The sequence below is a fragment of the Vombatus ursinus genome, unplaced genomic scaffold (genome assembly GCF_900497805.2).
Source record: "Vombatus ursinus unplaced genomic scaffold, bare-nosed wombat genome assembly UNPS02014773.1, whole genome shotgun sequence".
NCBI classification, from domain to species: domain Eukaryota; kingdom Metazoa; phylum Chordata; class Mammalia; order Diprotodontia; family Vombatidae; genus Vombatus; species Vombatus ursinus.
Window position 1 is genome coordinate 19,638,199 of NW_020954551.1, and position 27,787 is coordinate 19,665,985.

Below are 27,787 nucleotides of genomic sequence, written 5' to 3' on the forward strand. Positions count from 1 at the left end.
CCAAGTGGGCCTAAGACATGTGTGGGACCACCTTTCTGCATCCAAAGTGATAAAAAAGAGAGCAGCGGGTACTAGGAATCTCACCAACTTCATGTCCTCTAGACAAATTAGTTTAGGTACTCATATTCTGAATGTGAGATCTTTGCTCAATAGCTAACAAGCCCATACATGACTGGAAAAATTAAACCACATACACATGAGCAGTCTCAATTTAAATGCAAAGAGAAGAAATAAAGAAGTTGCAGCTAAATAGGATGGTTTACAAGGTCTCCTAATAAAGAGCTGGTTTCATGATGAGCCCAAATGAAACAAGAAACCTCGGTTCACGGAACACTAGGCTGTGACCCTGATAAGCATAGGCAGAGGAAACACTGAACACAGCTGCAGATTATGTGTTGACATCTGCTGCAGGCAGCTGGCGGCGCCATGGGGCACAGAGTGCAGACCTGGAATCAGGACCTGAGTTCAAATCCCACCTCAGATACTGAAAGCACTGAACCTCTGTCAGCCTCCATTTCCTCATGAGTAAAATAGGGACCATAACAGCTCCTGCTTCCCAGGGTCGCTGTGAGGATCAAATGAGACACAAGCATTTACCACAGTGCCAATTCTATGAAGAACTTAACAAGATACTCCAAGTTAACACACACCTTGACACTCAGTGACCTTCACTGTCACTTCAAAGACAGGTACGGGGCAGACAAGAAAAGCCATGGTGGGAAACAGAGTTTGGAACTGAGAAACGATAAGGTTCAATGGGCTACAGATTCTTCAGAAGCCCCATGGCTGCCTACCATGAATATTTTCTTAAAGACAACAGAATCATTTTTAAAAATACAATTGATTATATCCTAACAGTAAACAACTGGCTGCTGACCTAGGAGTTATTTTAGAACCAGCTACTGGTACACAGTCAGAACATCAACTGGTTAGGGCAAAGGTCAAAATTAACATCAAATTAGGATGAAGACAGAAAGACAACACTGTAATTACAAAAGCTTTAACCTGACCTATTTAAATAAATTGTTGGCTGAAAAATAAGATGTGTAAAAAAATTAAAGACATTGCCTCTGGCTACCCCCATTTCTCAGAGTAATTTAAAGGATATAAACAAAAAAAATCACCATTAACAGGAGGCCAAAGAGCTCAGAAATTGCCTCAGTTCAAAGAAACTTGACCTCACCAAAGGAGAGAGGATGAAAGCCAAGGACGATATCAGTTTATTATTTATGGTCAGTTGCAAAACATTAGGGAGCGGGGTGACCAAAGATAACAACTAATACTATGTCACACCATGGTCAAAAGTAGCATGGCAATAAAATGAATCTGCAAAAAACTTGGCATACAAAACAAAGTGAGAGTCAACAAAACCTCTCCAGTTTTGGGGTCACCCACCACCCCTCCTTTCTTCTTCTTTCTCTGAGCCTCAGTGGCTGATCTAGGTAGAGATCTTTATCATTCCTTGAATGGCAGGCAGTTGCTTCCTCCTCAAGTATCAGCCTCCTCCCTTTCCAGGAAGCGACTTAAATTTGTTTCTTGGATCGAGGTGTTTACTGATCTTCCTTTATTTCTTTCTCCTCTGTGTGACATTCTTCTACCCTTAACCTCCAAACACAGGTTATCAATCAATTTTCCTTCTTTTTATGCTGAAACCTTTCCTTCTGTTTTATTTTTTTTAACCCTATGACCAAATTTTTTTAATTTAACTAAATCTCTATTTCATGCATAAGCATGATGGATTTCCCCAGTTCATTGGACTTTGGCAATTTAAAAAATAAAACAAATGAAAAAACACAAGCAGCCTTGTACAGAACAGTGAAATGCCAAGAATAAGAGTAGTCTACAGTTTTACTGTAGGATAAATATATATACATATATATATATATATGTATATATATATATTTTAAAAGGCTTCTGTCCCTTTGACTACATCAACTATAACTTCAGGTCATTAAATACAGACAAATTTTTAAAATCCCTTCTTTACTTCTCCAAGATCCTCAATGCTGTCATCGTGCACCTCTGGCCACTTCTCCTGAATTACATTAATAATGTCATCTGTAAAGTCTCTCTAAATGATGATTTCATCCTCCCCTGTAATTGAGGCACCACAGGAGAATTTCTGAGCAAAAAATCTTTGTGCTTCTTTCAATTTCTATTTTGCTCTCTGGTTCTAAAATATCAGGGCAGTTTTCCTTGATAATTTCTTGAAAGATTATGTCTAGGCTCTTTTTTTGATCATGGCTTTCAGATAGTCCAATAATTTTTAAACTGTCTCTCCTGGATCTATGTTCCAGGTCAGTTGTTTTTCCAATGAGATATTTCATATTCTCTTCTATTTTTTCATTCTTTTGGATTTGTTTTACCTGTCTTGATTTCTCATAAAGTCACTAGCTTCCAATTGCTCCATTCTAATTTTTAAGGAAGTATTTTCTTCAGTAAGCTTTTGGACTTCCTTTTCCATTCAACCAATTTTGTTTTTAGGGCATTATTCTCCTCATTGGCTTTTTTGACCTCTTTTACCATTTGGGTTAGGCTATTTTTTAAGGTGCTATTTTCTTCAGTATTTTTTTGGGTCTCCTTTAGCAAGCTGTTGACTTGTTTTTCAAGATTTTCTTGCATCGCTCTCAGTTTTTCCTCTACTTCTCTTACTTGCTTCTCAAAATCCTTTTTGAGCTCTTCCATGGCCTGGGACTAATTCCTATTTTTCTTGGAGGCTTTGGATGTAGGAGCTTTGACTTTGTTGTCTTCTTCTGGTTGTATGTTTTGATCATCTTTGTCACCAAAGTAAGACTCTATGGTCTGTCTCTTTTTGTGCTGCTTGCTCATGATCTCAGCCAATCACTTAAGTTATAAACTCTCTGTTAAGGTAGGGGTCTGCTTCCAGTATGGAGAATGTACTGTCCCAAGCTTCAGGGGTTTTGTGCAGCTGTTTTCAGAGATACATCTAGGGACCTGTAAATTTTCAGTTCTTCCAAGGTACTATGATCAACGGTAAGTTGTTCATTCCTTTCCTGGCCTGTGCTCTGGTCTATGAGTGACCACAAGCACTCTTTTCTGTTTTGGAACTGTGAGAAGGATTTCCTCTCTACGGCCACTACAAGCTCCACCACGCCAGTGCCCCTCCTAGCCTCCAGGACTGCCACCCAGAACCGTGACCCAGATCCAAGCACGAGCAAAGCAAGAGAATCTTGCACCAGCAGAGAGATTCCTGCAATCCCCCTCTGATCAGCCGTTGGATTCCCCCTCAGTCTATGGGCCAGAAGCCCTTAAAGCAGCTGCCGCCCCGGAGCCAAGCTTGGGGAGTGGGGCTGGGACCCCACTACGCTTCTCTCTCTTACTACAGACCCAGACTTTTCCCACTGACCTTCTAAGTTGTCTTTGGCATTCATGGGTTGAGAAGTCTGGAAACTGCCACAGCTGCCTGCGATTTAGTCCTCTGAGGCCTGCTCCAGGTTTGCTGAAGCCTGTATTGCCTGCGTGCCCACGCCGAACTGCGCTCCTCTCCCTGCTTGGCGCAATATACCTTTCTGATCAACTATCCAGGATGTCTTGGGCTGTAAATTTGTTTCACTCTGTCTCTTTGTGGTTTCTGCTGCTTTAGAATTTGTTTAGAGCCATTTTTATAGGTATTTGGAGGGGTTTGGGGGAGAGTTCAAGCAAGTCACTGTTTTTACTCCACCATCTTGGATCCCCCCCTCCCCCGCTTCTTTAGAGTCAATCTCGAAAGTTGCAAGGCCACACACTCTTGTTATGTATTTGTTACGTATTTCTTCTTTGCTCTAGGAATCTTGGCTATCTTAACCTTTTGCACAACTGTCTTCTTTTTTTTGTTTTATTTGACCTCTTTCACCTCTTTTTTGCTTTTTCTTCTTCTCCCTTTTTCCTGCTGTTCCTGGGCCTTCCCCAATTCCAGGTTCTTGTTTAGGGGAATTTTCTATAGTGAGTTTTGCAAACTCATTTGGAAAATTCATTCAGCAACATCTGGCATATATTCACAGTACTCTGTTGGTAACGAACAGACTCCACAGTAAAGGACCTGAAGTGGGTAACCTGTGTCTAGCTTGGTGTTGCTTTTCAGGTCTCCTTTGCAGTCAGGGGCAGTGGACTCAGGAAAGTCTGTGTTTACTGGTGCATCCTAAGAGGCCTCCAGTGGCCCAGGATTTGTCACAAGAAGGCAGAAGCAGGGAAGAGCCCTTCCTTTCTGTTTTAAAAGGGACACGTCATTATCCTTGATAATCTGGTAGATGGAGGGTCTTCTAAGAGCCCTTTTAGGAAGAAGACCAGCCAACACTTCTGAATGAAGCCATCTCTGTGAGCATACCTTTCTTTTCATGATGTCCATTAACCATCTGTTTAATAATATATTCCAGAATTTTGTCCAGAAATGAAATCTAGTTTTATGTCTCAGAATTTACAGATATCATTCCTCGCCCCTCTCAAACTCTGTGGTACACTCCTCATGTTACGTTATCTTTCAAACATCACTAACACTGGAAAGAATGGCACAGGAGAAGGAGGCACATATAGGTCACTATTTGAACCAGTGGAGAGGATTAACCTAACAAACCAAGAGATCATGCATCCATCAAACAACAGAAGATTTAAAAAATGTAGCCAAATCATGAAGACCTAATAACTCTAAAGCACAAAAACTGAGGAATCACACCACACTGCATTGAATAAATGGACTCAAAGAGTAGGTAGAAATGAATGACAGGAAAACCATATATCTTAATGAATGTGATGAAACAATCAACTACTTTTTGAAATACCAAATTAAGAGGAACATACACCATATGTGTGACTAAGAATAATAGAATGAGAGCTGAAAGGGACATCAAAAACAAGTGAATCCAACCCATACAAAAATCTTTCCTACCACAAAGGGTCAGAGACCATACAGGTCCATCTAATCCAACCTGCTCATTTCACAAATGAGAAAAATTAGACCCTGAAAGATTAAATGACTTGTCCAAATTCACAGAGAGAAAGCTCACGGAAGGGCGGAAAACCAAATGCAGGACCTCTGGCTCCAAATTCAGTGCTCTTTAAACTGTAGCACTCCACTCATACCAGCTGAAAGAAATTAGTTGGAACAAGTGGAATGAACTCAAAATCAGTTTTACTTGGTGGCTATTAAAATAGTCACCACAATGGGAGATCCATATTAGGGCAACCAACTGCAACCGTGGCGTGTTCTTGTATTGGCTGGCTTGTTTTGTTTTGGTGTAGCTCTCTGCATTTCCAGTCTGATGTGTTTGTATACAGAAGTGACTGCTGGGCGTGAGCCTGACTGCCAATGTGCGTTGAGTTCTTGTAGATTTAACCATGTGAGCAGAATCTCTTCACTGACTCATTACCCAGACCAGCGGCCAGTGGCATGTGAAAAGAATGTTGGGTATGTAGAAGGGTCCACCCACCAAAAATGGCTCTGAAAATACTTGCAGTACTTCATGCAAAAGAATGAACGTACTGAATTAAGTAGCCTTGTGTAGATATGGTTTTAGAAGACATTCAGACAAATGTGTAGGGTATTTTTCTAAGCCTGGGAGGATTTAAAGAGCAGACAGGAAATTAAGATACTTGATTTCTATTTCTAACTCACTTATTTCACCTTAGAACAATTCCATTTTCTCTACACTTCAATTAATCAAGGTCCTAAAAAACTGAACATAACCACTCTAACTCCCAGCAAAAATTCAAGGACTAGTGTTTCATATAAGGTCAATGTGACATTAAAAGTCCTATAGGGCTGGATGAAGGGAAAGTGTTCTGACTGAAAAATAAACTATTAATCTTAAAGGAAAAAAGCAACTTCCATGAAACACTCAAGTGGTCATCCAGCCTTCACGTGAAGACTGCTGGGGTGAGGAGGAACTCATTCTCTCTCTCTCCAGACAGCCCTTCTGGAAAGTTCTGTTTGTCAGATTGTGTTATTCTCAAGCCTGAATATGCTCCTCAGCAACTTTTCCCACTACTTCGAGTTTGGTCCTTTTGAACAAAGCAGAACCATTCTTCTACATGCCAGCACTTCAAACACATCTGAACAGGTCCAGTTTCCCTAGATCTTCTTTTCTCCAGGCTAAGCATCTCCAGCTCTTTCCGTTACATCCTCGTATGGCCTGGTCTTAAAGACCCACGATAACCTGGTCATGGTCACACTCTCTAGAAGCTCTCCAGCTTGTTAATGTCATTCCTAAATTCTGATGCCCAGAACTGAATGTTATCTGGCTAGGGCAGGGCTCAGAGGAATATCATCTCCCACGCTCAGGACACAGTTCGCCAAATGCATACACACATAAGAAATGCTGTCACATTGCCATCAAATTATTATTATTATTATTTTGGTGATGCAATTGGGGTTAAGTGACTTGCCCAGGGATCACAGAGCTAGTAAGTGTTAAGTGTCTGGGGTCAGATTTGAACTTATGTCCTCCTGACTCTAAGGCCGGAGTTCTATCCACCACCTAGGTGCCCCCACCATCAAATTATTTATGAGGTAACTACTAATCCCTATAACTGAGTGTTATAGAAAATAAAAGACGACCATGTAATACCCAGACTTTACTTATAATGTCCTTCTGTACCTCAGTATATATGGGAGACACAACATTAAAAGGGCTGCTGTAACTCTAGGTGGGAGGATGAGGAACTGGGTAGAGGAGTCACAAAGAGTTGAATGGGATGCTAGAGAATGAACCAAATTTAAGAGCAGAAGATAGGAAAGGTGCAGACAGACAGCTGTGGGGAGGGGAGAGAGAGAGGTGCACTCGAGGGGATTTTGGTGCACTGTGCAAGCTCAATTTAAGTAGCCATAAAAAGTGAAGGCTCCATTAGAACACACTGAGACTCAGCCAGAACATGGGAAGTGATAGCCCCTCTGAACTCTGCCCTGGCCAGACTACACATTAGTTGGGCAGCACAATTAAAGAATGACACTGACGAGCTGGAAAGCTTCTAGAGATGGGCCATCAGGCTGGACCCTGATTCCAGGCTGATGAGGTTTAACAAAAGGAGCTAGGGATATTTAGCCTGAAGAAAAGAAGACACAGAAAATACTACACCGGTCTTCATGTTTATGAAGGGCCAGTACACAGAATAGAAATGGAAACTATTCCACGCTGCCCAAGACATGAGATAATCTTTTACGTGTATGCCAATGCTCGGCCTACAACATGTACCTAGGGGAACAGTTCTTAAATGTTTAAATGAATAAAAGAAAGAAGAGGAAAAGGGAAATGCTATTTTAATTCCTGCAGAAGAAAGTTAACTTTAGATCGTGATAAAACGAGCGGAAAAATGTTGTAGCCAACAATACAAGCTCAAAAACAAACTGTTCTTTGAAGGACATTCACAGGCAATGTATCATAAAAGTCCCTGTCAGAAAATACAATCTATAACTTTCCAAAAAGCTGTAAATAATATTAAGATAAAATAAAACTATAATTATTGATTCCTGTGAAGGAACTAAAGTAATTATGAGTATTCCAATAAGATGTAAAAGGTTCTCATAGAGTCAACAATTCCATTTACTTTATTGCTACACAATTGTCCTTTTCTCTAAGTTTTTCATGGGCTCTCTCTCCTATTTTTTTTAAGTGAAGGAAGAAAAAATTACCATTCACTTTTCATTAATTTCCCATTAATATAAGTAATGCATATTTGACACATGGAATTATAGGTCAAACGAAATGAAGAGAGGATATTCTTAATATGTCACTTTAATACTGTAGTTGCCAACTGTGGTGACAATGTCAGAAACTCATCCGAGGCTATTTCAAGTTGGGGTGAATGCAGGATTATCAAAAGTGGGCTAGGCGAACAACTGCATAATTACCAACATTTGTATATACCAGTGTCGAGAAGCAGAAAGAGATTCACAAGATAAGAAAATCCAGTAGGATAACAGAGGGCAGGCAGAGTAAAAACATATATCAACATGAACAAAAACATTCTCCATTTTTCCATTTCATACCAACAGCTAGCTCATAACTCAAAGAATGGGCCATTTTGGATACAGAGTCAATACCGAATCTTAGCACATTTAACTTCTGCAACTTCAAGTCATTTCACAAGATTTCATAAGTGATCTCATTTTCACTTTAAAGGTGGCAACCATGCACATTTGCAGCTATGCACAGTAAAGAAAAAGTGAGAGGAATGATGCACATAAGTTTGTGAGTGACTGGTACCCTACTGGGAGCTTCCCTGGTCTTGTTCCCCCGAAAGCTGTAAAAAGCTTCCCGTGCATTTGTTGAATATTTTCAGCATTTGCTTTTAAAACTTAAGTTTTATGTTACAATTATGCCCTCCAAGAGTAGACCAAGTACTCTGGGCTCTAAGTCCAAGCATGTAAAGTCAGTGAGGCAACTTAGTGAGAAAATAAAGGTGTTACATAAACTTCACTCCCTGCATGTCTGCAGCCTCTGGTCGGCTTAACTGACTGGCTGGCTTAGAGAAATTGAGGCTGCTGATCCTACTACTGATTGCAGCCTCAGGGTTAAACATTAGCCTCTATCATGCTCCCATACTCTAAGACCCTTACAGACCTCAAATGGCACACCAAGCAGATGTTACTGACAGATTATTTCAAGCTGGTGTGTCCTTCATGATCTCCAAAGCCATCCACCAGCCGTGAAGGACAGAATATTGGAGGAGATGTAGAGACCTCACCAATCTTGGCGTCTTCTCAGAGGGCAGGTAGACAGAGAGGTTTACGGCAGTATAGTATACCTCACACGGCCACCTGACATAGTGGAAACTAAGATTCAGGTTAAAAAATAATAATGAAATTCATTTGAAGACATAAGAAGTCAAAAATCTCAAGGATAATTTTTTTTTAAAAGGAGAAATGAGGAGGTCTAGCAGTACCAGACTTCAATCTAAACTACAAAGCAATACTCATCTAAATGTTTTGATACTGGTTTAAAAATAAGACTGGTTGATCAGTGGAACAGATTAGGAACAAAACATACAGAAACAAAGAAGATAGTAGCTTAGACTATAAACTCCCAAACCCCAGCTAGTCGGTAAAAAGTAACAATTCTAAGAAACTGGAAAGTCTGGAAGAAATTAAGTATAGCTCAACATCTCATACCACATACCAAGAAAAGCTACAAATGGATACACTTAGAGATAAAGGGTTACATCATAAATCAGAGGAAGAAGGAAAAACATGACTTTCAAAACTATGGACAGAGAAAGAATTCATGACTAAACAAGTGATAGTATCACACAAGATATAATGGGCAATTCTGAATATATAAAAAAGTAAAATGGACAATTTTTAATAAATAAAATGAAAATTTTTTTGCATAAACATGATGTTCAATCGTTTCAGTTGAGTCTGACTCTGTCACCCTACTTGGGGTTTTCTAAAGATACCGGAGCAGTTTGCCATTTCCTTCTCCTGCTCATTTCACAGATGAGGAACTAAGGCAAACACGGTTAAGTGACTTGCCCAGGGTCACTCAGCTAGTAAGTGTCTGAGACCAGATTTAAACTCAAGAAGATGAGCGTTCCTGACTCCAGGCACAGCTTTCTATCCACTGGGCCACCCAGCTGAACACACAAACATTTAATGCAGTTGAATTAGAAGAGATACAAGGAAAAAAGCTTTGCAGCAAGTTTTTCTGATAAAGATTTTGATTTCAAAGATATATTAGAAGAAACTGATTCAAAATTTTAAGAATAAGAGTCATTCTCCAATCAATAAATGGCCAAAGGATATGAACAGGCAGTTTTCAAAGGAAGAAATCAAAGCTATCAATATCTTGTGAAAAAATGCTCCAAATCACAAATAACTAGAAAAATGCACCTTGAAACAACTCTAAGGTTCTATTTCACATCCACTAGATTGGCAAAATTAACAAAAAAGGGAAATAGGAGAGAAAATGAGACATCAATGCACTGGTGGCATAGCTGTGACTTGGCCATCCATTCTGGAAAGTAATTTGGAACTATGCATAAAGTCACTAAATTGTGCATAACATTAAGCCAATATCCTAAAGAGATAAAAGAAAAAGGAAAAAATCTATATGAACAAAACTGTTTATAGCAACTCTTTTTGTGGTGGCAAAAAGTTGAAAATTTAGGGAGAATACATCAATTGGGAACCGGTTATGCAATATCTGTGAACATAATGTACTATTTATTACTGCACTACCCTGTAAGAAATTAATAGAATGATTTCAGAGAACCTGTAAAGACTTGTACGAACAGATACAGAAATAAGTAAACACAAGCAAGAGACTAATTTATACAATATACAATACTGGTCAACAACATTGTAAAGAAAAACAACTCTGAAAAACTTTAATAATCCAGTATCTCATAGTGGCCTGGCAGTCACTCTAAGTACTAGAAAGCAAAGCCAACAGAGCTGAGGCTCTGATAGGTCCTACAAGCTGATAAAGCCTAAGTACAGGCCTATAAATATATATGTCTGCTATAAAAGAATCATCCTAAGTTCAATGCAGCTCTTCTCCAGAGAGGTGGCTATAAGGAGATGATTTTTTTTTAGCCATAGCAATTCATGAAAACAATCTCCTAAGGCACAGAAGGAGTTGAATACTGTATCAATGGAAAGAGCACCAATGAAGCTCTTAAATCACCGAAGCATAAAAGGGTGTGTATGGATATTTTATAATGAGTATTATAGAAAGATAAAGTTTTTATATTAATATATTACTTTTATTATTTGGTCTTCTCAATAATGGAAAAAGGACACCTACCAGTTATTTTAAAAAAAAAAAAACCATTTTAAGACCTCACTATAATGTGATCCTTAGAGACTGTGCCATTGGACCACACTAGAACAGTGTTATAATGAGATTCTAGGGACCTGACCTGATGTACATGCATGGTACAATGTCTAGGAGACCTACTATGCAGTCTGTTGCCCTTCAAAGTAATCCCCCTTTGAATAAAAGCTCTCTCTGAGGCCACTGAAGCTTATTTTCCACATGAGAAGCAAGTTGGGGTTTTCCCCAAACAGCATTTTCCACAAGATATCTTGTGGACCTGTTCCCCTTGTTAGAGAAGTGGGGCAGTCTCTAGGGACAGAATGTTGCATAGACTGTCACACATGGTCATTCTCTCGATTGTTTTTGCTTAACTGTTTTTCTTTGTCACAAGGAAGAGCTCAATTCAAGAGAGTAGAGAAGGAAGAGTGCAGGCTTTTAACAATGACTTGTTTAAAAGCAAAAAAGCATCACTAAAATTTATTTTTTTAAAAATCCTTTTAAAAAATAAGTTGGGTTCATGATCAATTATTCCAGTTTTGATTGCTATGACACCTTGTTTACATTTCATGAAAGAAAAAGTCAAGAACAACTCAAGGTTACATGTAATATGATCAATGATGCTGCAGAGGGTGACGTTTTGCTTACTTTGCATAGTACAGGGGGGCAAGACTGAAAACTCTAACGTCCTAGCAGATGGATCAGCCCAAAGCCAATCCTTCCTGATTCCTACATTCTTCTATAATTAGATTGTGTCTAGGCTTCAACAACTGAAAGGTCACCAAAATGTCCCAATCAGACCCAAATCATAATCTAAGAAAAGCACTGATTATTCTTGAAAATATAAAAGAAAAAGTCATTAAGAGATCAATTTACTAAAAATCAGAACACAATATAAAGTATCCTAAATGAGATGAATAACAAACATTTCATGTAACAACAATAATCTGACGTAAAAAGCCCAATTACAGCTTGATTGCAAATAAGATTATCAAAATCCTTCATGCACATTGCAGAAAATCTAGGTGCTCTGAGCCTTTCTCCATTCTGCTGCTTCTGAGTGAACATGGGTGAGTTTCAGTGGAATTACCTCACCACAGAGAGAAACAGCAAGAGGAAGACGAGCACACGCAGGCAGCAGGAGTGCTGGGTTTGCTTTTGATCACAGCTACACACTACACCTGTTTAAAAAGGCAGCAACTCCACAGCTTTTCATTCCCTTACTCAAAAGAAATCAGGAGAGCTGGGCTGACAGAGAAAATATTTCACAAATCACTGACCCCACTGCAGGCAGGCAGGAGCTGCTTCCGTGAGGCTTTGATTTTCCAAAGCCTGAGCCTGAGGGGAAAGACATGGGCTTTCTTCTTGTCTAGCTCTCCCTAAGGCAAGGTGCATTTAGACACAGCCTAGAGGAATATCAACTGCAGAATAAAGGAAAATAAATAAATAAACAAAAAGGGAGAACACTGCAAAACCACCTAGGAAAGCAGTTGCCAGCAGTTAGGATGGGCGATTAATCCCTTGTGAAAGCATCCCATGTGTACAGGTTTTGCTCAGTCTCCATTACTTGGATTCTTTGCTGAACCAAATTGCACAATGAACCCTACTTGGGCATTTTTTCCTCTTTTGTGCTATTGGCTTTGGGGTTAGAAAATGAAGCCCGTTAGGTTGCTACCTAACCATGAGTCCAAACAGGTGTGGCGAAAAACCAGCATCTATTTGATCAGTCTTCCATTCTACACTGCAAACATCTGGGCCGTGCCTTTGCTTTTAAACAACTATGCGCAGAACTCTGTCTTCTGCAGCGTCTTCTCTGGTCTCCCGGCCTGTGCTCAGAATAAGCCCAGCTGTGCAGGGTGCATGCCAAGGTGTTGGCCACTGTCACTGTCTCCCTGGCAAGAGCTCACCACTCTGCTACATCTTCCACAGTTGTCCTAGCACAACTGATGTCTCTCTCAAATGAGTCCATCTCTCTGGCTTTCTCTTCATGGTCTAATTCAACAAGTATTTATGAAATGCCTACTTTGTGCAAGATAATAGACGAGCGCTGGGGATATGATGCGACAGAGTGCCTTTGGGACACCGATAAATGCATTTCAGGAGCTGAAGGGCCACTAGTCAACACAGAATCTTTGAGATTTCCATCATGAGAATGAGCAGCAGGACTCCACAGCAAAGAAGCAGCTCAGCTGAGAGCAACATTGAGATCAGACCGTTGGGAAGTCCCCCGACCACCTCATGGGGCCTGCCAGGCATCTATCTGATGCACAATTTCTCTAATGTTTAAAGACATTCCCAATTCCTAATTTTCAAAAACATGGAACTGGTCATAACTTAAAGTGGAAGGAACAATGGAAGGCAGGAAGAAACAGCTGGGATTTGGCACGGGAAGAGGGAGCCAGAGGTCTGAGCCCTCCGGTATGAACGGCCAAGGCTTCTATTCCCAGTTTGGGGGCTGGGAACAAACCAGGACCAAATCTCATGCTTTTGATCTCTTTATTAAGAACCTTCATAGGCTATTACCCTCAATAGCAAAGAAAGACAGATCACTGGAACCAACAATTCCTCTACCGAGTCGTAAGTAAACCGATTCAGATGGTACAGGTCAAGCTTTTGAACTATTGTGGAAGTGACAGGAGAGGAGGGACTTTGTCTGTGGTGCCTGTCTCTGTACTATCTGCATCCATTTATCTGAACATGAATCTGAGGCAAACAGGGTTAAGTGACTTGCCCAGGGACATGGCGCACACATGCACACACATGTGCGCGCACACACACACACACACGATGAAGCCAGACTGAACTCAGGAAGATGAGTGTTCCTGCCTCCAGGACTGGCGCACTCTCTCCACTGCACCACCGAGCTGCCCCCAACTTCTCAGGGGTCATTACAACAATCTACACAGGAAATAGCGAGTCTGAAATAAGATAGCTGAAGTCAGAGGCAGTCCCTGACCTTCAGAAGAATAAAGGAGAGAGGAGACCAGAGAAAGGAGACCCAAGGACAAGAGGATTACCTCCCCCAAGAGCAGGGGCACGGACTGAGGAAGACTCAGGTGTACTGGTCTAGGTCTCAGATCTAGGTGGAGGGTTCTGGTCCAGGAGAGGGGACAAGGACCAACGGTAGCCTTAGATTTTTATTTTGTAGACCATGGCTTTTTAAGCTTGATGTAATACTTTGAATTTTTTTTGGGGGGGGGGGCGGGAAGGTGGTATAATTTTATTCAGATGCTTCTAACTAACAAAGTCTTAACTGATGTACCCTTAAAAGGCAGAATTCATTAACAAAGTGGACAGTACATATACTTATAAATTTAAAACCGTTTAGTAAGAATAAAATATTGACATCCTGATGAAGCATTATTTTTGAGGGATGTTAATAAAACCTAAAATAGTTAGCATGTTTTTTTTTTCCCCTTGAAGTGGGACAAGAAGAACCCTTGTAACAGAAAACAGAAGGTGTGGGATTTTCCCCTCTACCTCTCAAGAAAAAGGGAAAAAAAAACTTTTTAGATCCTAGCAGGTTGTCTCAAATGATGGTTTATTTGTTTGTTCAGGGGAGGAGAATCTCAGAAAATAAGGTGGTTATAACAGACATTGCATTTCAAATTTCACTTTGTCATTTAAAACACACCACACCATGTAATTATAAATCTGTGTTGTAAAATGATATAGCCTTCACTACAATATTAAAAGAACAGGGCCAAAAAAAAAAAACAAAAACCCCAGGACAAAAAGGCAGTATTACATTACAGGTGTGCGTGGCTGTAGCCTGGTGTACTTTAAAACTCTCAAAAGAAATCTACATTTAAAGATAATTAATGTTTCTTTTCTTTTATACTTTCATTTGATCAAAACTAAAATCAGAGTATCAAAACACAAAGAAAACATATACAAGTGCGATTCTGACAAGGGGTCAATAGGTTTGACCAGACTACCCAAGTTGTTCACAACACAAAAAAGGTTAGGAAGTCCTTCGGTATAGAAACCATTTCATCAGCATCATTAAATGAAAATTTCACAGCTTTCTAAACATGTTTAAGCCACTACTCTCTTTGAAAATAACAACAACAAAAAAAAAAACCCTGAAATTACATATGTACTTCTGATCTATGTTATTCATGAAGGTGGTATTATCATAAAAAATACTTTCTATTGATGGCTATGAATCAATGTAGTATTAACACTACACCAAAAAGCAGAGTTTATACATATGCTTTTCCCTCTTCTTCACCTCTTCTGAAATTTCTAAGTCTTTTTGAATTGACTGTAGGCACTACATAATCAGTCAAATGTTATATGAGTTTTATTTGGTAAGTTTTCTTCACTACACAATTTGGCACTCTGCTGTATTAGTATAAGGTGCCAGTTTATTATCATCATCTTTCTCCCAAACAGAATGTGGTTAAGGACTGTCAAGTCAAGTCAACAAGCATTTGATAGCACTCACTATGTGCCAGGTATGCTGCCTAGCACTGAGGATACAGAGTACTCCGTTCAGCCTGTTCTCTAGGAGCTCACAATCTTGTGGAGGACACAACATGCCAACAGCTACGTACAAACAAGACACAGACAGGATAACCTGGAGGGAATCTCAGAGTAAAAGCAGGACCATTAAAGGAGAAGGGGAAAGGCTTCTTGGAGAAGTTGAGATTTTACCTGAAACCTGAAGGAAGAAGGGAAGCAAGGAGGTGAAGATGAGGGACAGTGTTCCAGGCATGGGAGAAAGCTAGTGAAAACGCCTGGAGCCAAGAGATGGAGGGAGGTATACCAAGAACAACAAAGAGGCCAAAGGCCACTGGATCACAGAACACATGGGAATAAGATATAAGGAGACTTTAGAGGGGGAACCAGGCTACAAAACAAAGGATTTCATATTTGATTCTGGACCAGAGGGCTTGGAATACAATATTCCAGAGATCCAAGGAGATAGGTTACAAACAAGAATCACCCACCCAGCAAAACTGAGTATAATCCTTCGGGGGGAAAATGAACATTCAGTGAAATAGTGGACTTTCAAGCATTCCTGATAAAAAGACCAGAGCTGAATAGAAAAAAAATTTGACTTTCAAATATATTTGATCCTGGAGGCAACAGGAAGCCACTGGAATTGAATAGGAGGGACAGGAGAATGAGGAAGAAGATCAGACTGCACTTTAGGAAGATCAATTTGACAGCTGAGTGAAGGGAAGAGTAGTGAGGCAGGGAAAACCAACCGGCAGATTATTACAAGAGTGCAGGCATGAAGTGATGAGGGCCAGAACCAGAGCACTGGCAGGGCAAGGGAAAAAAGCATCTCTAACAAGTGTTACGCAGGCAGAACGGACATGACGTGGGAACTGACTGGATGGGACAGTGGATGAGGAGTTGAGGCTGACAACTCGTTTAAGAGCATGAACGTATGAGAAGATGATGGTATTCTCAATAGTAATAAAGAAATTTGGAAGAGGGGAGGTTATTTGGGGAAAGAGTTCAATTTCAGACATGTTGATTTTAAGATGTCTACGAGACATACATTTGGAGATGTCTAATGGGCAGTGGGAGATGTGAGACTGGAGATGGGAAAGAGGTTAGGGCTGGATGAATAGATCTGAGATTTCACCCGCATAGAGATTATATTTGAATCTAGAAAGGCTGATGAGATCACTAAAGGAAATATAGGACAGAGTGAAAAGAGAAGATCATCCAGGACAGATCCACCATTGGTAGGTCAAGACCTGGATGAAGATCCAGCAAAGGAGAATGAGAAGGAAAGGTCAGACAGGTAAGAAGAGAACAAAGACAGAAGAGTGTCACAAAAAGCCAAAGAGAATAAAGAAGTGGGTGACTGACATTGTTCAAGGAGGCAAAGTGGTCAAGAAGGATGAGGATGGGGGCGGGCCTGGAGCCCCGCAGTTGCCGCCTGGGAGTTTCTCTTCCTTTATCTCCGGTCCCCCATGGCCTCGCAGAACCGTAACCCGGCCGCTGCCAGTGCCGCCACCGCTGCCACCGCCCATAAGGGGGCCGAACTTGGGGCGGACGCTGCCCGCGGGTCCGTGGGCAAGAGGTTACAGCAGGAATTGATGACCCTAATGACGTCTGGAGACAAAGGAATTTCTGCCTTCCCAGAGTGAGACAATCTCTTCAAGTGGGTTGGGACCATCCATGGGGCAGCTGGGACAGTATATGAAGACCTAAGGTATAAGCTCTCCTTGGAATTCCCCAGTGGCTACCCATATAATGCTCCCACTGTGAAATTTGTCACACCTTGTTACCATCCTAATGTGGACACCCAAGGCAATATCTGTTTGGACATCCTCAAGGACAAGTGGTCAGCTCTGTATGATGTCAGGACCATCCTGCTATCTATCCAGAGCCTGCTGGGAGAACCCAACATTGACAGCCCACTGAACTTTGGACAAACCCCACAGCCTTTAAAAAGTACCTGCTGGAAACCTACATGAAGCAGGTGACTAGCCAAGAGCCCTGACCCTGGCTACCCAGCCTACCTTCCTTCATCTTGTGTGTATGTGTATGTGTGTGGGTCTTTTTCCCTTCCTCATAACCTGTCTTCTCTTTTCTGCACAGGACTCTTGTTTCATAGATTGTTTTCCTTTTCTTTTCTTTTTTTTTCTTAAACTCTTGTCCAGTCATCAACATTAATGTATAAATAAATAAAGTTTGTTGGGTTTTTTTTTTTAAAAAGAAGGATGAGGATGGAGAAAAGGCCATTAGATTTTGGCAATTAAGAGATCACTGGTTACAACAATGTAAATGGAAAAAACAACCACACACCAAAAAACAAGTAAATGTAACACAATTACAATGATCAAGTAGGACCTGAATAAAGAGATATGAGACAATCCCCCAACTCAACCCTGTGTGAAGGTGGAAGATACACAGAGGTTACTCACTGCACATGTTTTCAGGTTTTTCCAATGTATCAATCAGTTGTGTTGATTTTTTTTTTCTCTCTAAAAAATACTATTTATTATATGAGCTGGCTCTGCGGAAAGGGGACGGGATCACTATGATGATGTAAGAAAAAGAAGACATCAATGAAAACATATGAGCTAGGGTGATCATTAGTAACTTTGTAGACAGCAGTTTCAGTTGAATGGTGACGTTAGAAGCCGGACTGCAGAGAGGAAGAGGAATGGAAATGAAGACAGACTGCAGATGCCTTTCTCAAGTTTAGGAAGAAGCAGCAAGGATGATACCTAGTGGGGCTGGATGGATCAACTGAGGGTTTTCGACAATGGGGGAGCCACGCGTATGTTTTGGTTTTCGGTACTCCCATTGTAATTACCTGTAATAACAGGTCTCAATAAATAAATAATTCTTAATTATTTCTGTCCCTGCTCTTCTAAAAATACTAAGTCCAACTTGTTAGGATCCAGTACCCAGGAACACCAAAAGTTACTTTCAAGAGTTTAAGATGAAAATATTTTCACAACATGAAATATTTTGCGGTACTTTGATAAATCTATGATCTCAAAGTGGTTATTTCCTTTCTTGGTAAAGACTGTTAAACCTCCATGTCTTCTCATATTGGATGATGATTGTCTAAAACTTTCTGTAGAAGAAACTGAGACAACCCTGCAGAGACAATCCATCCAAAATGCTACAGCTTTCTTTTAACCATACCAATTTAGCACTCAGGCTGTTCCTCTGTGGCATCTCATTCTCACTATGTAACTAGGCCATTTTTTCCCCATTTTTTTATGTCACAGGATTGGGGGTGGAGTGGCTGGTAGAAGCCTGAGAAAATCTGCTTTTTGGTAGGCAGAGAAAAAATGAGCTACTTAAGAACCATGAGATAACACATGCAAAATATTTTGCACACCTTAAAGTAATACATAAATGCTAGTAATTATTATCATTATTACTAACGAGAGCGTATTCTGTTTATTAGGGCCCAGTAACAAAATGCTAAATGTCAAGCAAAGCAGATGAACTTAATATAGTGAGAAAAGGCAAGAACCCAGCCATAAATAGGCCATGCCATGGCACACACAGCCAACGTGATTAGTAAATTGTCATGAGGATTAACTATAAGAGCAACCATCAGCAACTACAAAAGACTGAGGAAAAAAGTACGGTGGGCACATGACCTGTTAAAGAGCACACATCTGCTTTTCCACCAGTACCAAGTAACAACTACGTATTCACAAAGTGTGAAATTAATCTGCATCCTAGAGGACAAAGTGAAAGGGCTAAATGGAAGGTTTTTTCTACAACTGAGGTCATCAAGGGAGAAGTCTTCCTTGAAAAAATAGAAAAATGACGAGACGAAGAAGGGAGCTAAAGCCTCTCCAGACAAAAGGAGCTTCTTGTGCTCTGAGGAATAATGATGTGCATCCACAGCTGGAGAGGCCAACTCGTAATGGTCAGAGGAAGAGGTGAAAAGCAGCGGCTGACTCCTTATTTAAGGGAACTCAGGGTGCTTTTTGCCAGCTTGACATAAATGAAAGAAATGTCTGCGACTTTCCCAAAGGCAGTTATCCTAGACATGAATGAGAACACACGGGAGTTTCTCAAACCTGATGAAAATTAACCCCCAAATGTGGAGACATATGATATTCCCTAAAGCATGAGAACATTAATATTAGACTTAGAAAGCACTGCTAAAGATTATGAAATTCTAGTCAAAACACTAAAAATTTTAGGGATACAAGTAGTGATTTAATCACACCCACTGACTGAAGGTAGGGAATTCTGGAGTGAAAGGAGGATTTAGCAAATGAGTAGCTAGTTAATAAGATTACGCTTCTGTAAGAAAGGTAATTTGGATTTCTGGACCACAGATTAAAATACAGAAATAATGATTGGCTCTTGGCACCTAACAACAGTTAGGTTAAAAAAAATACACATACAAATAGTTACTTGGAGTTTTAGCAATTTAAACAAGAGGGCTTTTACATCTTCAAGGGGAACGGGAGTAAAAAACTGCCTACATATATCTGGTCAAGCAAGATACTACACAGCAGAGCAGGTACAACATAGGAGAAAAAAGAGCACAAGAAAGGACTAGTCCAGAAATCATATTCAAGTAAGTCAGCAATAAAACCCATTGCTTTAGATCTCTACATACAAATGCACAAAGTATAGATAATAAAAAGGGTAAATTTGAGATCCTAACACGAGAAGGCAGAAAAGGCCTCATATGTGCCTAATGCTGTATTCTCGCTAGAGAAGACACAAATGTAAATGCTTGCTGAATCAAACTGACCTCAACAGAAATAATGTGTCAGCGATCTGTGATTAGGATGTATGGAGACAGATTGGCCTGGGGTCCTAGTAGGGAAAGAACTGGTTTCATGTAAAAGGACTGGCAGAATTAGATTTATTGGTAGTGTTAGCAAACACCTTTGTAAATTGTATATGTGTATATGCATATATATACACACACATACACATTTCTTTAACATAATGAAATTATAAAATTATTTTGCATCAGATTAACTGAAAACATCTGGAAGACAAGCTTATTCGGCAAAGTACAGTATTAAATTTTTTTCCTGGACACCAGTAGAAGACCCACAGTATAAATGAATGAACGTGTTACTCAAAATACATGGCTTTGGAGTTTACAGACAACTAAGTATTCTTTAAAGAAAGGAATTAAAAGGACAATAATTTTTAGAGAGGAGAGACTGGATATCCCCACTTATTTTAGAACACCATACTATGCTGCTTCTCAAGTTTCAAATAGACCAATAATCTGGAGCTCTTTTAAAAACAGAAAAGATACCTTATTTTAGCTTCAAACTTTCCAGATGGATCATGTAACAACGGAAATAACATAAAGGATAAATTTTGATAAAGGATCATATGCTCCGCAAGCATTAAAGTATCATTTCCAATTTCTGTCACCAAGCATTCATCCTTAATGACATATGATGGCCCTTTCTAAGTTCTTATTTTCCTTGCACTATCTGTAGCATTTGACGCTGCAGATCATGCCCTTTTGCTTCGAGGCATGCTTCTCCCCCCTCATTCTCCTACTGCTCTGACCATACTGTTTCTTTCTCTAGGCTCATTTCATTCTGCTACAGCTTCAGTTATCACTCTTTAGAGGCTGTTTCCCGTCCAAATGTACCTTTCTACATCTCACCTCTCTCTGATTCCACATGGCCTGGGGTGAGCCACCTAACCTTTCTGAGTCTCCATTTCCTCTAAATGAAGGGGTGACACTAGATCTCCAAGACCCTAAACCGTGTCCTGTTGACCATCTCCATCTGAACGGTCCATCGGCCCTTCAAACTCAACAAGTTCAAATATGACATCAAAATTTCCCCACCCAAATCTGTTCCTCTTCCTCTGAATTTCAACATTTGCTATTGGCACCACCATTTTGTCCATTTTTTTTTTTAAAAGGCACATCATTCCCCTACTCAAAATTCTGTTTGGCATCTGAAGTCTTCCACACCCTTCCTCCCTTACTGTATATGTCATTTCCTTCATGCAATCAATCATCTGGCTAAGCTGACCTTCTCACTGTTCCACAAACACAATACATTTCCTATTTCTGAGCCTTTTCATTGGCTGTGCCCCATCCCTGGAATGCACTTCTTCCTCATATTTACCTCACAGAATCCCAAAGTTTCTTTTGCTACTGTGCTGGACACCTAGATTATAAAGACGGATTCAGACACAGTTCTTGCCTTCGAGGAGTTTTTAATTTAACTCACATTTTAGGCTACTTGTTCTCAGGCCTGGCCCTCCAAATACACCATAAATTCCTAGAGGACAAAAATTGAGTCTAATTCATCTTTATATCCTCCTCAGCGCCTTCCCCATAGAAGCTGTTCAATAAACTGCCATTAAAATGCTGAATTAAATTTTAAGATATTACTTCTGGAAAGTTACATATCTGAATGTGTCTCAGATATGAATATGTTGAAATAATGTGTTTCAACTATTTAAAATGTCAGTTACTTCACTCTCTCTTTCAAACAAATAAACTTCCTAGATTTATCATTCGGCTAGCTTCTAATTACCAAAAAAAGAGTTAATACAAAAATCCTAGCACAGGAAAGAAGAAATGACAAATCACAATCAATCTCATCACCCTCATGCCATAATGTGAATGCAATTAATCTTGTTTATTTAGGGGGTTTCATACCTCTCACATTAAAATACCAACTCTAATGATTTCAGTTGAAGTAATTAAGATATAAAATGGATTGAATTTCAATCTCAACTAGCAGAGGAAACAGAAAATTCTACTAGAATGCTTATTAATTTAGGGAAAAAAGCTTACTTTTGATTCCATTCAAATGACTCTCCTGACAAAGCTGTATCAAATACAGATTATTCTAAGTGTGATGACTGCACAAGTGTTACAGTATTGAAGGATTCAAAACCTCTTACCCAAGTATGATGTTAAAAACAATCCAAAATACTTTGAAAATGTATGAAAAAAGACTTCTGGTATGGCTTCTAAAATTGGAATTAATCACAATCACCACCCATACTGAATTTATTCAAGGTAAAGGCAAACCCTTCTTTGGGATGCAAAAAGATTTAAGAAAAGTAGAGAAAAGAGCTGTAAATAACAATATGTTCACTGGAAAGACAATCAAATGGCGAGGGTGGGGGAGACGACAACAGATCCAAGAAGCAAAACCACCAGCCCCAGAAATCAGCTACTCCAATGCTCAGATTTGATGCTAAAAGTAATACATAAACAAAAAACCACCCAATACCCAAGTTGTGATTTTGGCAACTCATTGGTCTAAAAGGCATAAACTAAAACAGAGTTTGTGAAATTCAAAACTGTTTCTTGGGTAAAACCATAGCACTTTAAATTCAGGAAACGTGCTTATTTCTCACCAATCTATTGAGAAAATAAATACATCATCTACTACCTGTAAATATATGAAATTCAAAACTTTTCCTTTTCTTCCAAAATAAAAATATGAACGTTAAAAAGCTTAAGTAATTTTTCATTAGCTCCCCTTGCATTTGTTAATTTCATAGTGATATCTCCAATAATACAATTAGTGATGTTATTTATGTATTTTAAAATTTAATATAAATCCTCAGAAGCCCCAAACATATTTTGATCAGGCTTCAGATTTCTGATAATTTTTCTGGTTGTGTGCTTTTAAGCACCTCAAAAGATATTGCAAAACTCAAAGAAATTTTTATTACACAATTAAATTGTTTTACTGTATTCCTATAAAGTACTTGGGCTTTTAGAAAATCAGAAGGTGAGTTCTTTTTATTCAAAATAGCTAAGAGAATAAGTATTGCTGAATTATGTTGTAGTTCTTAGCAACCAAATATTAACATTCAGAGGAATAATTCTTCTGCTAGGTTTCCCAATCAGAATATTTATAGGTAGCATTCAAATCTTTATAGGAGGTTATTTAACATTTATAATCCTATGAATTATTGACATATATCTAATAAGCAAAGTCTAATAAAGAGCAACAATGCCCTGTGGACAATGCTGAACCACTGGTGAAGAGGGAAAGAGCCATTAGGTAAATCCTTTCTATATGAAACCACAATGAATAGATATCACTGAATGTATGTTGGCATGTATTAATCTTTCTTATGGTAAAGAAAAAAATCCTTTCATTCAGGATGAATATGTGAATTTAATTAAAAATAAACAGTGAAAGGGAAGTTCAGATTAATAATAACAGTTTAACTCTCCTACAAGAATATCAATTCAAGTTACATTTAACTTTCAAAAATCTAAAGTTCATAACATAAAATGAATATAATCTAATGTAACATTTTTGTCAACATCTCATCATTGCTAGCATTTATACAGCACTTTAAGGTTTCTAAAATATTTTACAAATATTATCTCATTTTATCCTCGCAACAACCAAAGGGAGATGCTATTATTATCCACATTTTACAGATGAGTAAGAAATAGACAGAAGTAAAGTAACTCGCCTAGACTCATACAACCAGGAAGTATGTGAGGCTGAATTGGTACTGAATAATTAAGCTATTTAACTTCACATTACAGGAAAAAAAAATCTGATAATTTTAGATAACCGATCACTTTGTACAGCTGAACTGAATGGGTCTTTAATCATCTTGACTATCATAGGATTATTCTAAATATACACAGCTAAAAACAGGTAAAATACTGGAAATTACTACTCTACAGGATAGCTAATACTGCTTATTCTGCAGCACACTTGTAAATAACCAAACTTGCTAAAGCATGAAAATAAGGACTTCTCCAAGCCAAGAGAGAAAAAATAGCCTTCACAAAGGGAAAAATACAACTTTGAAAGAATATACTTTGACTCCATATATATAATGGGTATCATATTGCTTGGCTTCTCAATGGCAGGTGGGGGAGGTGCGGGAGATAATTTGAACTCAAAATTTAAAAACAAATGCTAAAAAATTGATAGAAAGGTAGATACACAATAAATAATTAAATTAAAACAATATGCTTGACTAACAATATGCTCAGTTATTAATATCAGGGCTTCCACTGAATGCCCTGATAGAAGCAAAGCCAGATTCCTCTCCAAAAAGGTAAATCCACCAGGAAGGAGCAGGGGGTAAGACGTCTTAGTTACAGGGAAGGCCTGGCTCACCTCTTTTCTAGAAATGATGGAGGAAAGCCACAAAAACTGAGGGAGACAGAACTAGAACGCTGGAGGTAATGTGGGAGTTCTACAGCCAAGTTCTGGCACCAAATAGTTCTATTTCCTCAGGTACATCACATTGACGCTCAGTTATCACACTTATATGTCATGGGGTTAATGAAATAATCGAGGATGCACATACAAGAAATATGTAGTCTCTTGCCCCAGAACTTTAGTCTCTTTCACACAATTTAAAACCAAATAATAACATTTTTAAAAGGAAAGGTAAAGACTCATTTTCGCCACTACAATTTGAGGTCATCTACATTCCTGAAATTTTATTTCTTTTCTATAATTAAAAGAAAAGTCATGAATAAATAAAGCAATTAACTTAAACAAAATGCAGGTATGGCTCTGAGAGCTACCCTATAAGTCTATAACATCCTTGACCTGAAATACTACCACTAACAAAATCAAAATCCTGTATGAACAGACAAATGAAATTTCATTTTATTACAAAAATGAAAGTAATAACAGGAAATGACAGCAGGGTGTTTGATAAGCTCAATTAGCAGGAGGATCAAGTGAGGTGGTGACATGCCATTATGACCTCAGGGGTTACAGATGTAATTTTCCATCTGGCTGAATCTGGATTTTCAACACAAACACTGAGACCACCTGCTGTATATTAATATAGAGTTGTCTTCAGTAGTTTCTCAGTATTTTCAGGATTAGCGGTTAACCTAATCATGTCTTTATTTCTTTAAGTTGTGGGAAATGACCACTTCCCATAATCAAAAGTTAAAAATAAAAAGCCACTTATGCCAATTCTATACCAAGGTATAATCATATTAGGTATTTAAAAACCACCTCCTAAAGACATGCCAATTTTTCTAAGAAAATGTGCCTCTGAATTTGAAAAAAAATCAGAACAAATACTGCCACATTATTTTTGAATAGGCATTCCAGTAAAGACATGGAATTATAGAATCTTGGAATGAGAAGGGACCCTTAGTCCAAGGACCCTCTCTTTCTGAAGGGTGACTCCCCAATTCTCCAACATCTCTGACAAATTACAGCCTCAAACTGTGAGTAACCAGCAGCAGTCAAGACCAGCACACACACAAAGGTTAAGACTAAACTACTGGACTCGGGTAAAGAGCTGAGGACCTTGCTGGCAATCCCCACGTTTCTGATCAAACCATTCTACTGTAACCTCTGAAATACTGAAAACCTCCTAACAGGCAGATTGGAGAGAAGATGAGACATGTCCTCCAAGCTTCCCTTAAGCCATCTGGCATGACATCACACTTTATTTACACACGTGCACAAGAGGCATATCTAGGCCAGATCTATCATATTCACTCCAGCCAGTTTAAGCTTTTGACAACTTTATGCCACCAGAACAGCTTTAGTGATGGGCAACTTATAATTGTTCAGAATAAGTTCAATTAGGCAGCTAAGTGGCACAGTAGATAGAACATTGGCCCTGGAGTCAGGAGGACTTGAGTTCAAATTTGGTCTCAGACCAGACACTTGACACTTATTAGCTGTGTGACCCTGGGCAAATCATTTAACCCCATTGCCTAGCCCCATAAAAAACAAAAACAAACAAAAAACCAGAATAAGTTCAATTTTAGATAACTGTAATTGTTGAGAATCTCTTACTTAAAATGGAAAGAACAACAAAACAGAATGCTTTCTAATTATAATGGCCAAACTTGGCTCCAAAGAGAAGATATGAACTCATCACTCCCTGTTTCTTTGAGGAGGTAGAGGACCATGAGTATGAAATATGGCACAGAATGCCTTTTTCTTTTCTTTCACCTTTTAAAAAAACTCTTTATTATAAAGATGGCTCTCTGGAAAGGAGGGGGTTAGGGAAGGAACACTGTGGAAAATGGAGGTGATGCAAAAACAAGATACCAATAAAAACTATTTCAAAAAGCAAGATTTTTTTTACTTATTCTGGGTCAAAATCCACCTTAACTTACACCCATCAGTCACAGTTCTGTTCTGTAAGGCTAATCATAAATTAATTTTAAAAACACTTGTTAGGTGCCTCCTATGAAGCAATTCATTATTGTAGAACTTCCAACTAAGATGGCAAACTGGAAAGTTGTAGAAAACTCCAGCTCTCCTACTGATACCACTGCAAATATCAGAAAAGGATGGCAGAAAGACGAAAATAAAGAAGGTAAATGGAAAAGAGAAGTCCTTCCATCCAGTCCAGAAATGCTCAGAGACCAAAGGACATCAGAGGGGTAATACCATGAAAGCCAGCTTGATTTGGGTAAATGCAGAAGCCAGTGGGGCTGGTGAGAAGAGCCAGAAGAGCTAGGGAAGTCAATTCAAGCTCAGGCAAGCACAGAGGCTTGTGGAGGGACTAATAATCAAGGGAAGCAAGCTCCAGCTCAGGAAAACTAACAGGAGTTCTCAGAAATGCTCCTGATAAGCCAGTGCTCCAAAAAGTGAAGCTACAAGCCAGTAGGAGCACCAGTAAGAGGGGACGTAAAGCTAGATCCAGGGCCTTGCTTGTTAAAACAGAAGTTGGGGACAAGACCAATCCCCTCAGCTCACTAGGAGGGGAGATTCATTTAAAAGACTGGAAGAAATAACAGGTGGTTGTTGTTCAGTTGTTTCAGTCATGTCCTTCTCTTCATGACCCCACATGGGGTTTTCTTGGCAAAGATACTGGAGTGGTTTGCCATTTCCTTCTCCAGCTCATTTTACAGATGAGGAAACTGAGGCAAATAGGGTTAAGTGACTTGGCCAGGGTCACACAAGCTAGTAAGTGTCTAAGGCCGGATTTGAACTCAGGAAGATGAGTCTTCCTGATTCCAAGCCCGGTGCAATATCCACTGTGCCACCCAGCTGCCTAAGAAATGGGCAAATCATACCAGGCACCACTGTGGGGACAGGGAGGACAATGAAGGAGACTTAAGACCAGCATAATCTATAATCCACTGGGGCCTTTCATGGACACACTAGGGAAGAGAACTTCCAGTTGGGGACTGTGCAAGAAGCAGACAGAGGCCAGTTAAGATCAGAACACACAGTGTCTCCAGCCACTAGGAGACTAGAACAGAAGCCAGAAAGTTAGAAGGTGGGTCCTAATACCAATTATGTGATTGAGATCAACAGCAGCAACAGAATCCAGACTACAAAGGAGACAAGACCAAACAAAGCTTAGCCAGCCCGTGAAGGACTGTCAAAGAGGACTGACTTGAACACACAATCCTAATCCAAAAACTGAGGCTGAAAACACAAGCTAACAGAAGAAAACACCAAATGTAATGAAGAAATACTAAGGGTCAAGAGAAGATCATGAGGTAAAACCTAGAAGAGAATAACCTACAACAACAGGCAAAGAACCTCAGAGAAAAAGATGGCTTAGTCAAAAGTATGTTGATAGGGATGAGAAGAAATGTTGCAAGAGATAAAAATGAAATTATAAAAGAAGAATTTGGGCAGAAAATTGAAAGGAGAATA

At 39.3% G+C, this 27,787-nt stretch overlaps 1 protein-coding gene and 2 pseudogenes across 1 annotated transcript in view; 1 reads left to right on the plus strand and 2 right to left on the minus strand.

Annotated features, from left to right (window-relative positions):
• SHQ1 (SHQ1, H/ACA ribonucleoprotein assembly factor) overlaps positions 1–27,787 on the minus strand; it is a 102,736-nt gene that overhangs the window by 9,057 nt on the left and 65,892 nt on the right. The gene's annotated exons all lie outside the window — the stretch shown is intronic.
• On the minus strand, positions 1,939–4,345 carry LOC114044275 (annotated as a pseudogene).
• LOC114044422 lies at positions 16,682–17,214 on the plus strand (annotated as a pseudogene).